The following is a 12,097-nucleotide window of genomic DNA, read 5'->3' as shown; positions in this document are numbered from 1 at the left end:
GTGTGAGCTTCATGACAGCAGGGACTGTCCTTTGCCTCTTTTTGTATTTCCAGTGCTTAATACAGTGCCTGCCACCTAGTAGGTGCTTAATAAATGTCTGATGGACAAATATGGTCTAAATTCTATCTTCCAAGTTTGGAAATTTGGGCACAAAGTTTTGTAACATGCCTATACTAGCATGCAAATTCCTTGAGGACAGAGGCTATCTTTTTTTTTTTTTTTAAACAATCCTAGTACTTAGCATTGTATTGTACAGACAGGTAAGTCACACTGTGGATAAAGAACTAGACCTATAATCAGGAAGGTAAGTACAAATTTCATCTCAGACACTTACTAGCCGCGGGACCTTGGTTATGCCATTTAATCTCTTTCAGTCTCAGTTTTCCTAATCTGTAAAAAGAGGATAATAGCACCCATATCCCAGGGTTGTTGTAAGGGTAAAATGAGATAATATTTATAAAGTGTTAGTAGCTGTTATCATTAACACAGTATCTGACAAATAGTAATCACTTAATAAATGATCTATCATCTATATCTATGTTTCCATTTATCTCTTTCTACTATGTATTCATTCCTTTCTCTCTCTCTCTGTCTCTCTCTCTCAGCATTTCTCTAGCATAAACAGTTCCCTATACTATTGAAATCACAGGTTAAAACCTCTCACTTTATACACACACTCACACATTCATACTCCACAATGCAGATATTAATGCCTGTAGTAACAACCTGACAGGTTTGTGATGAGACTATATCAGCAAAGCCCTATATAAATAACATATATTATTCTTCAAGCCAATAGATTATAGTGGGATCGTAGATCTGGAGATAAAAGAGACATCAGGAACCATCTAGTTCAATCACTTCATTTTACAGATAAGGAAACTGAGACTCAAAGTGATGAAATGCCTTGCTTAAGGTCACAAGGTCACAGTAAGCATCAGAAGCCCAATTTGAAGGTCAGAAGCCAAAGAGTCAATAGGAAGTAAATGGACCAAACAACAGACAGCAGAAGTATAGGAGCACACATCCAAGTCAATAAACCCGATCAATCATCAAGGACTTTCAAGTCTTTGCTTCTGGACTTGTCTTCGAGTTCTGTGTGGCACGAGTTAATCACGGCAGAGCTAGTCTAAGCCCTACCAGGGGATGGTTGAGTAGAAACGGGATGATCAGCATACAGTGGGCAGTAAATCTTAACTGGGTTAAGTGGAAGAATACATAACTCCTGAGCACAAAAGCAAAACCACTGTTCTGTTTAATGTCAGTAGGCCAGTACATAGCAGACATAACTTGGCATGAAAACAGGTATATTCAAAACTGTTACTAAGGTGAGTAGTTAGGACTTTGCCTCAGGGGCTGAATTAAAAGGATACCGAATTTAGAGAATGTTGGCAACATTTGCCATTCCCTAGAAACACAGAAACAATAGCCTTTAGCACCTAGTTAGTAAGAATAATTAGTTAAGCTAGGAAGCTGTAAGCTATACTGCAAACATCTCCCCTGGCCCATCCCTATCCTCATCTATGCAGTAGGCTGTCTGGCATCAATCCTGTCCTGAAGTCTTGGGGTTTCTCTATTCACCCTCCACCAAAGGTTTGTGCTCACATTTTCAAACTGAGGGAGCACTCCGTTGGACAATTTGCCCTGGGCATGTTTTCTGCTACTTGCCTTGGGGTACAAAAATCCTGACCATGGCTTTGAATACCATTTCAATTACAGTAAAATAGAGTAACATCACAGCTTTCTGGATTGGTTTACTGGCCAAATGCTGTGTAGTTCATCTTAACAATAACCATACTTAAGTCATTTTCCATTTTCCATAAAAGAGACCTCCATGTTGAATGTCCTGATGCCCAAAGGAATGGATGGAAAGATTCCATTGAGCCTTGTAAGACCGTTATAAAGTTAAGCATGAAATCTTCCATGGTAAACATGACATTATCAAAAGCACGCTGGACTAAGCTTGCCTTTGCTACTACTATTATTACTGTTATTCTACTATTGTTTACAGGACTATAGATTTAGTGTTGGAATGACCTCAAAGGTTTCTTCATTTTACAGATGAGGAAAACACTCTCCTTGAGATAAAGTGGCATGCTTAAGAAAGCAAGTAGCTAGGATATGAAACTAGGTCCTTTGACTCCAAAGCCACAGTATACCATACTGCCTCCCTTGGGAAAATAATACATTTTTATCATCACAGGGAATGCACCAGTGTGGATAGGTTTGACATTCCCCAGAAAGAAAGAGGTATGTCTTAAGAGAAAGTTATGGAGGAGGTAGAAAAGAAAGATGTATTTAAGTCAACTGTGGAGATGAAAACCACATAGGTGACTTAGATGAGTTTGGACTAAAGAAGGAGATCAGAGGTTGAATTTGGGAAGGAAAAATTGGCAAAACTGGAGGAAATCTGAAGAATCATCTTCCAGCCCAGTTCCCATTTCTAAGTGACAAAGGGAACAGATCAAGAACAATTAAGGGGGGTTTAAGAGGATTAATGAAGATTAAGGAAGATCAAAGGAGGATTAGGAAATAGAACCTGAAACTGTAGACTCAAGCACTATCAGAAGATGTGGCAAATGCACCATTTATAAAGTGAGTTCACAAATTGATAGAGTGCATTAGTGGGTGTGACTAATTGGTGAAGGGACAGGAGATTGGTACAAGGTTGAAGGTGGAAGGAGTATAGCTATTGGTATGGCATTGCTGAGATAAAGAAGGAATCTGAGTGAGATTGTAAGTATTTTTTCCCACCTTGTAGTATTTTATTTTTTCCAATTACATGTAAAGATAGTTTTCAACATTCACTTATATAAGATTTTGAGTTTCAAATTTTTCCTCCCTCCCTCCCTCCCTCCCCTTACTCTTCCCCAGGACAGCAAGCAATCTGATACAGGCTATACATGTACAATCATATTAATCATATTTCCACATTAGTAATGTTGTGAAAGAAGAATCAGAAAGGGAAAAGCCATGAGAAAGAAAAAAACAAATTTTAAAAGAAAAAAATAGTACGCTTCAATCTGCATTCAGTCTCCACAGTTCTTTCTCTGGATGTAGATAGTATTTTCCATCATGAGTCTTTTGGAATTGTCTTGTATCATTATATTGCTGAGAAGAGCTAAGTCTATTCAAAGTTTACCATCACACAATGTTGCTATTACCGTATACAATGCTCTCCTGGTTCTGCTCATTTCACTCAACATCAGTCCATACAAGTCTTTCCAGGCTTTTCTGAAATCTGCCTGTTCATCATTTCTTATAGCACAATAGTATTCCATTACATTCATATACCACAACTTGTTCAGTAATTCCCCAACTGATGAGCATCCCCTGAAATTCCAATTCTTTGCCATCACAAAAAAGAAATGCTATAAATATTTTTGTACATGTGGGTCCTTTTGAGTTCATCAAGTTATTAGGAAGTGATAGCTATTAGTTAAAAAAAATTACCAAAGACTTAGGGTTGCAGTATAAACAATCACTAGCAGTTTCAAGAAATAAGGTTGGAAATCTGAACCATTATGAAGAGGGAAATCTGCATAATAACTTGTCTTATTTGGGTGATGTTTGTATTTTTGCCATAACTGAGTGAATGTTATCTGTGTTCTAAGTGTAAACTGATCTCGCTCCTAGAGAAAGTGAAGGAAGAATGCCTCTCTTCTCTCCAGGTTGCTGAAGAAAATGGATGGGTCATAAAATAGATTTAAATCTTCAATGGGAAAAAGGGGGATCTTCAATGGAAGAGGAAAGACTTGAATCTCGTCAAGATGATGGAGCATAGCAAACTTTTACACGGAGGTTAAAGGGAAGGAAAAGGGCACATACAGTTAGAACTTAATCACAAATTAATTAATCACAAATTCTTCCTTAAGTAAAGGGAGAACCACACCCTCTCAGGAGTATGAATCTGCTTGTCATCCAGAGATATAAAACACAGCCACAGGAACTTTCAGGAAAGAAATCACCTACTAAGGGTAGAGGAAGGAGAGAGTACTAACATAGCCAGTGGTGACTCCATGCTGTGCCACAGGGGCACTGTGGCAGCTACTGGTCAACCTGATAAGAGCAGAGTTCTGTGGTATTCCTTGGGTATATATGCAAGAATGATATAACAGAGCCACAGAAGTTATCAGAGATTATCAGTAACAGTCAGAGGAGGGACAGGATAGTTACTGTTGATTATTATATTTGGATGGATTGTTATAGACAGCTAGGTGGCAGTGGATAGGGTGTTGGGCCTGGAGTAAGGAAGACCTGAGCTCAAATCTGGCCTCAGACACTTAGCTATGTGATCCTAGGCAAGTACCTTAACCCCATTTGCCTGTTTCCTCATTTGTAAAATGAGCTGGAGAAGGAAATGGCAAACCACTCCAGTACCTCTCCCAAGAAAACCCCAAATGGAATCACAAAAAGCTGGACAGGACTGAAACAACTGAACAACAGTGGATCATTGTAGTTGTGGTAGATTAGTGGTACGGATGGGTCTCTGATCTGTATTCTCTTATCTATACATCCTATTTCAACTTTGTACTGAGGCACAATCTTAGATTATACCACAATTTGAGTATCTTCTACTTGTCCCTCTTTTGACCAAAAGCATGAGTTTCCAAAGAAAAAGACAACTTTAAAGTTATATATAATCTTTTCCCCTTCTGATCAAAAAGTCACAGTCTCATTAACACCATGCTCTAACCAACTTGGCTTATACTCCCTTCTTTCATCATTCTATTTCTTTTATAAACTTGAGAACCCATTATAGATTTTTTTAAAAATGTTTTATTCATAATTTTTTTACATCACCTCCTTTTCTACAGCCACCTAGCCCTTGTAACAAATCATAAAAAGAAAAAAAGATAAAAAATAATTCAGCAAAACTAATCAACATATTGACCTAGTCTGACAATATATGTGTTGGCCTATATCCATAGTCCTCCCACTCTACAAAGGGAGGAGGTTCATTTCTCATCAAAGTAACTGTGATTATTGGGGGCAGCTAGGTGGCGCAGTGGTTAGAGTACCGGCCCTGGATTCAGGAGGAACTGAGTTCAAATGCGGCCTCAGACACATAACACTTACTAGCTGTGTGACCCTGGGCAAGTCACTTAACCCCACTGCCTAGCCAAAAAAAAAAAAAAGTAACTGTAATTATGCCTGGTAATTAGACAAATGAAGACCAATGTCTAGACCCATGGAGGGCAAGCTCCCTGAGAAAAAGAACTTTTTTTATTTGTGTCACTATATTTTCAACGCCGAGCACAATATGTGGCACTTAGTAGGTGCTTAATAAATACTTGGTTACTGAATGATTGAATGAGGCTGTTTATGGATGAAACCCCAGTCATTATGTAACTGACAGCAAGCTGGGTGAAAACCAGTGCAATTTCACTCAGAATGGATTCCTCTGTTGGGCTGCTTTGGGAAGTGTGACTGATAAAGAGGAATATTATAGATTTGCAATTACAGGCAAGTGGGTAGTGATTGGAAATGATTACCCACTGGCAGAAAGACTGCAAATCCAATGGCAAAGAGTAGTCAGATAATTTAAGTCACTTGATCTGATGTTCATTGGGTTGCTGAAAGGACTTGATACTGTTGAACCTGAAAGACCCATAAGAGGAAAAAAAAAACATTTTAGAGTCCACCGCAAATGCTACCTTGTCATTTGCAGGATGTGACAGAGAGAAACAATCATCTAGTTGCTATTTCTGGTTAGCAGGAAAAAAAAAAAACAGTTTTTCAAACTGCAACGTTTCCAACAGATGTTACCTGATTCTTCCAAGTCGTATGTTTTCCCTCATCCAAGCATTCCACTTTAATCTCCTATTCACCTAAAAGAACAGCAATGATGACTGCTCAAGTAGTCTCTCCCAACCAACCAAGTAAGTCTTTTCTGAGCACCTTCTCTGTGCCCAGGACACAGGAGAATAAAACAGAAGGCACTGTCTTCTCTCCTAAAGAGCTTGAAAGCTCCTTCTCTCCAATCAAATCCAATCCCATCAGCATTTATTAAATGCCTACTAAGCAGAACGCACCGTGCTACCATCAGAATGGAGCTTCGTGGATTACCTTACCCCAATTAAAAGTAAATATCTTCATCCATGGAAAGAGTGTCTGGTCTGAAGTCAGGAAGACTCATTTTCATGAGTTCAAATCTGGCCTCCGACACTAACTGTGTGACTCTGAACGTGTCACTTAACCCTGTTTCCCTCAGTTTCCTCATCTGTAAAATGAGGTGGAGAAGGAAATGGCAAACCACTCCAGTATCACTACCAAGAAAACCCCAAAAGGGGTCACAAAGAGCCAGACATGACTGAAAAACACTGAACATCCTTGTTATAAGAATCTTAACTGAAACAACCAAAATGAGGTGTGAATAAGGTCTATAAACTTTCTTATATCCATCAAAGGTACTGAGTAAGTAACAGGATTACATCCTGGAGAATTCCCGTACAGAACCGGAAAGATACCAAGATTATAGTAGCAGTTAGGACTGTGTGAGGACCAGCATCCCAGGGACAACCAGTGAGAGGGGGAAGAGAAGGTAGGACTGACAGAACCTGGGGGAGACTACTAGGCCTACAGATATCTCGGATGAGAAGCCAAGAACTGATGTCATTAGGAGTGCCCACCTCCTCAAGAACTGAGAGAAGTTCCAAGAAAAGGTGCACTATTTCCCCAACTTCCTTTCCTAGGGCCTATCTATCATCAGATTGGGCAATATAAATTGCTCCACTAAAAAAAAATATATTTATGGTGACCTAAATTTTGCCTCAACCACAGAGAGTCCAGGGATTAACTAGAGATATAAATAAATGTTTATACAGGCAGAAATCCAAACCTCTAAGACGTTACGAATTTTCCTAACTAGAAGCTTGTAGTAATTTTGAATGAAATTCTAACTTTTCATCTAAAATAAATTCTGAAAGCAAAAATGGACTAGGCGGTTATGGGGAAAGGATGGCATATGGAACTGACAGGCCATTACACTGTCCCTAAGCTTAAAATGAGCTAATTACCAAGGATCTGGGGATACAAAACCAAAACCTAAACCGTAACTTCCCACCTGGGGAGTATAAACTTAGTATAGGAGTATAAACTCCACTTCAAGACCACTTTTCACAAAACCTATGTTTTAATTATACTCAATTCCCAGTGAAGACACTTCATCTACAGATCTGCAACTTCTTATGATCTTAGAGAGCTGTTTATGGCACTGAGCAATTAATTGATTTGTCCAAAGTCATACATCCAATATATAAATCAAAGTTAGGCCATGAAACTAAGTTGTTTGGTCTGATGCCAACTCTATCCCCTATATAAGCATGATAATGAAATACATGCTAATTTGAAGAGAGTGTAAACACTAACATGGGAAAACAAGGATGGGGAACCTGTGGTCTCCAAGAAACACGAGGCCTTCTAGGTCCTTGGATGCAGCCTTTTGACTGAGTCCAAGTTTTAGAGAACAAATCTTTTTATTAAGAGGATTTGTTCTGTGAAGGTTGGATTCAGTTCGGTCCGGAAGACCAGTTTGGTCCCGAATCCAAACTTCACAGAACAAATCCTCTTAATAAAAGGATTTGTTCTGTAAAACTTGGACTCAGTCAAAAGGCCAAACCCGAAGGCCAAATGTGGCCTTTAGGCCGCAGGTTCCTCACCCTTTAAAAAAAGGCCTCCTGCAGCTGAATCATAAAGAAAGGCTGGGATTCTTCTAGATAATGGGTTTGGAAGGGAATGAGTTCTAAGCATGTGGATCAGTATGTGCAAAGGTGGAGATGTTGGGATAACATGCTGAGTTTTGAGTTGTAAAAAACAAATGAAGATAATCAAGAATCGAGGTGGTATGGGGCAGCTAGGTGGCGCAGTGAATAGAGCCCTGGCCTTGGAGTCAAGAAGACCTGAGTTCAAATCGGACCTCAGACACTTGATACTTACTAGCTGTGCGACCCTGGGCAAGTCACTTAACCCCGATTGCCTCACCGAAAAAGGAAAAAAAAAATAATCAAAGTGGTATTGCAAAGTTAGGTGAGAACAAGCAGCCTCAGGGAGATACTCTCCCTACCCCACACTAACAATGGTGGGCGTGTCAAATAACTGAAGGTGTACTGCCTGGTACTAACCCATGGATCCACTGTGCAAGAAAGTCGTCCTTTAGTGTCTGTTCACCATGGGGCTGGCAGGAGAATATAGAGGGAGAGGCTTCTCTAGTCTCACGGAGGGAACTGATATCTAGAGGAGAGAAACAGCACCTATGGAATTCAAAACCCAAATTCACGGTAGAGATTAAGTCCCTTAACAATGGATATCATTACCAACTTCTGGCTTTTTTTCTTTTTTTCTTTAAATTTGGACCCACGATTTCATTGGAATAGGGTTTTTGTGTGTGGGAAAAACTCATGCAGATTGAAAATTCGTTTTTACTCATTGTTTGAAAAGGTTGCTTGGGGCACCAAGAAGTTGTGAGTTTCCCATGGTCACACAGCTAGTTCGTCTAAGAGGCACTATTTGAAGACAGGTTCTCCTGACTCTCAGGTCAGCCACTATCTATCCACCAAGACACTGCTTCTTATCACTATCACAGGCAGTTCAAAATAACATATACATTAAAAATGTCTGCTGTCCAACTCCATTTATAATGACGATCCCTGCAGGAAAAAAGAAATGTAACACAGCTTTTTTCTCCAGACAGACAGTATCCTGATGATCTCTGCCAGGTGGAAGCCGGGGAAAAGGGAAGCAACTAAATTGCTATTGTTCACCCTTCATTCTCTAACAGGACCAATGACGTCGGGAGGGTGATGGCTTGGCTTGTGTGTGAACTGGATTGAAGTGAGGCAGGGCTGTGCAAAGTCGTCAGCCTCACTCTTCTCTCCAGTCATCAGAGTCCAGCAGCAAGACAAAAGTGAAGATGACTGGCGATTACCCAGCAAGTACCTCAATACTATACATCTAAAATCCTAAAGCAAGGAAATTAAAATGACCATTTTAAACTGAAACTTCACAGCCTGAATATGTGTAGTTTAGAGGCCTTGGATGTAGAAAAGCAGTTGGTACAGTAAAATAAGAAGTGACTGTAGTCAGAGGATCGGAGTTCAAATCCTGCCATTGGTGTTTGTTACTTGTTCAGCTTTAGGCAAATCATCAGACCTCCTTGTGCCTTGATTTCTTCCCATTTAAGAGGAAAGTGTTGGATTTGATATACTCCCAGGTCCCTTTAAACCTACAGATCTCTAATTTTGTAAGGTGTCATGTACCTGTCAATCTATGATCCTATGGTATAAGGTAGGGAGAAAAATGATTCTTCCCTCCGAGAAGTCCCCTGTCCTGAAGATATATGTTAGCACCGGGCGTCTACAGGGGGGCAATATGTTACCTCTTCATTTGCTATTTCCCTGGTTGGTTGTACGGAGAGACAAGGGCACATCTTCTGCATGGAATTTTGGGAACTGGCCACGTGCATCCGTTTAATTGGCCTTACTTAACAGGAAGTGCTTTTTTTGTTGTTTTGACTACTAAAAGTTGTCTTTTGAGGAATGGGAATGGATTTCCAGTGGCTTCATACACTCTCAGTCTATACCCACTATGACATGCATGTTTAAAATTGCTGCCTCTGTACAGAACTGCAGTCTGTGGTCCCGCAGTAGACGGGGTTTGATAGGTTCCTGTTGCAGTTAAATAAGCGCAGCACAGTGGATAGAGTACCAGGCCTGGAGTCAGGAAGACTCATTTTCCTGAATTCAAATCTGGCCTCAGACACTTAGTAGCTATGTGACCCTGGGCAAGTCACTTACCCCTGTTTGCTTCAGTTTCCTTATCTGTAAAATGAGCTGGAGAAAAAAAAGGCAAACCACTCCAGGATATTTGCCAAGAAAACCCTAAATGGGGTCACAAAGAGTCAGGCATGACTGAAACAACCAAACAAACACACTGGTGTTAATTAAACACTTGTACTAAATGAGGGTGGGGGGAAGGGAGCAAGGATAAGAGGAGGGGCAGATAGATGGCACAGTGGATACAGCAGTCACTCTGGATTCAGGATGACCTGAGTTCAAATCCGACCTCAGATAATTACTAGCTGTGTGACCCTGGGCTAGTCATTTAAACTTGACTGCCAACCAAAAAAAAGGTAAGGGAAAAGGAAGGAAACAGAAGCAAAAGAATTAGCTGAGGGGAAGTGACCAAGGAGTTTCAGATGAACAAGGGAAGGGCATGTAAATGGGATCCTTGACTCTCAGTTCATACTTCTATCTGGAAATAGGAAAAAATATCAAGAGCACCCGAGAGTCAAGATGGCAGAGTAGAGGAATTACTACAGCTAAGCTCTCCCAATATCACCCCCCAAACCACAACACCTAAAATCGAATTCTTGAGTGTCAGAGCCAACAGAAGTCGAGGTGAGACATTTTTCCAACCCCAAAAATATAGGAGGCCAAAAGGAGAGGTTTGTGACACTGGGGAGAGACCGGCCCAGAGGATACGAGGTAGCAATTACAACTGTGGGCTTTGGTGATTGATAGGGACAGCAGCATCAGTAGCTTTAGGAACTCTCAGTCCAGAGAAAGTAAGGGGATTGGGCATCTGGTTGGGGAGAGATTACAGGGTACTCTGTGGTAGTACTAGTTCCAGATAGGATGCTGTTTGGTACCTCCATTGCTATTACCATTTCTGGGTCACTGTTCCAAAGTAGAAAGGAGGGCTTTTGGTTGCAAGGGAGCAGGAGCTCTAAGGCGCAATAGCATCCGAAGCAAGGGTCAGTGGTCCTTCCTTAGTAAGGACCAGAGCAAAGGAATGCAATGACCACCGCTCTCCTCAGATCATGCCACTATGCAAGCACAAAAACTTTCAAACCCCCAGAACTAGCTGTGAAAACAGCAGCACAAAAAAGTCTAAAGCTTGAGACAATACTTCCTCCCCCCACCAAGAAAACAGAGCCCAACTTTAACATAAAGTTCAAAGTCAATCAACAGGCTGAAAAAATGAATCAACAACAACAACAACATTTTTCTAAAACCTGACCATAAAAAGCTATTATGGTGACAAGGAAGAACAAGACACTATCTCAGAAGAAGACATCCATATCAAAACAGCTACAAGCAAAACATGAAAGAAAAATACAAGTTGGACACAAGTCCAACAAGTATTCCTACAAGAGCTAAAATAATTTTTAAAATAAGAGCAGTAGAGGAAAATTTTGGAAAAGAAATGAAGTGATACAAAAAAAAAAAGAAACTATGAAATACCAATTAAGGCTTGGTAAAAGAGGCAGAAAAAATACTGAATGAAATAATATCTTAAAAAACAGAAGTGGCCAAATGGTCAAAGAGGTACAAAATCTCACAGCAGAACTTTTTTAAAAGATAAAATCGGCCAAATGGAAAAAAGAGGTATAAAGTTTGTTCACTGAGGAAAATAATTTCTTAAAAATCAGAATTGAGAAAGTGGAACCTAGACTCCAAGAAACATTAAGAAACAATAAAACAAAATCAAAAGAAAGAAAAGAATAGAAAAAAATTTAAAATACCTTTTGGGAAAAAAACTGACCTGGAAAATAGATTGAGGAGGGATAATTTAAGATTTATTGGGCTACAGGAAAGCCATGATAAAAAAAGAGACTAAAAATCATATTTCAAGAAATTATAAAGGAAAACTGCCCCAATACCCTAGAACTAGACGGTGAAAAAGAAATAGAAAGAAACCACCAATCACCTCCTGAGATTCTAAAATCAAAACTCGCAGAAATATTACAGCCAAACTCCAGATTCCCCAAGTGAAAGAGAAAATACTGCATGTAGACAGAAAGAAATCATTCAAATACCATGGAGCCACAGTCAGGATCACACAAGATTTCGCAGCCAACTCAGCAAAGAAGGAGAGGACTTGGAATATAATATTCTAAAAGTCAAAGGAGCTGGGAGTATAACTAAGAATAACCTCCTTAGCAAAGCATAATATAATCCTTCAAGGGAAAAAATGAATATTTAATGAAACAGAGGACTTTCAAGGATTCACTTGTGAAAAGACCAAAGATGAACAAAAAAATCTGACTTTTAAAAATAAGACTCAGGGCAGCTAGGTGGCGCAGTGGATAGAGCAC

This window comes from Vombatus ursinus, unplaced genomic scaffold (genome assembly GCF_900497805.2).
Source record: "Vombatus ursinus unplaced genomic scaffold, bare-nosed wombat genome assembly UNPS02009770.1, whole genome shotgun sequence".
Classification (NCBI taxonomy): Eukaryota; Metazoa; Chordata; class Mammalia; order Diprotodontia; family Vombatidae; genus Vombatus; species Vombatus ursinus.
Note: the sequence above shows the minus strand (reverse complement) of the source record.